The 469-nt window shown below is 40.7% G+C and overlaps 1 protein-coding gene across 1 annotated transcript in view; it reads left to right on the top strand.

The window, feature by feature from the left end:
* CUNH1orf112 (chromosome unknown C1orf112 homolog) overlaps positions 1 to 469 on the top strand; it is a 48318-nt gene that overhangs the window by 9603 nt on the left and 38246 nt on the right.

Genomic DNA, 469 nt, shown 5'->3' with positions numbered 1-469 from the left:
TTTGGTTGTTCTTCTATTGGAGGCATTGTGGCTGCAGGAAGGGCAGGTGGAGCCAATTTTACAAGCTAGCTAACACAACCAGAAGTGTAAACTGGTTGCAGTTCTTGTTAGGTTTTCTTAGCAGTGTAATTTTTTAAAAATTAGAATCGAATCTATAGACCATTTGAACTATATAGTAGGACTTTTATTTCACTGAACATTTTATAATAGGATATAACTTTTTTTTGTTGTTTTAAAGATTTATTTATTTATTTTATGTGTATGAATACAATGTAGCTGTATAGATGGCCATGAGCCATCATGAGGCTGCTAGGAATTGAATCCAGGACGGCCCCGCTTGCTCTGCCCAGATCGCTCCGCCCCATCACTGCGGCTTAATTCACTGTACTTGTCTTCAGACGCACCAGAAGAGGGCGTCCGATCTCATTACGGATGGTTGCTGGGATTTGAACTCAGGACCTTCGGGAGA

The sequence above is a fragment of the Mastomys coucha genome, unplaced genomic scaffold (genome assembly GCF_008632895.1).
Source record: "Mastomys coucha isolate ucsf_1 unplaced genomic scaffold, UCSF_Mcou_1 pScaffold1, whole genome shotgun sequence".
In the NCBI taxonomy this organism is placed as follows: domain Eukaryota; kingdom Metazoa; phylum Chordata; class Mammalia; order Rodentia; family Muridae; genus Mastomys; species Mastomys coucha.
Note: the sequence above shows the minus strand (reverse complement) of the source record. Positions and strands in the feature narration are given on the sequence as shown.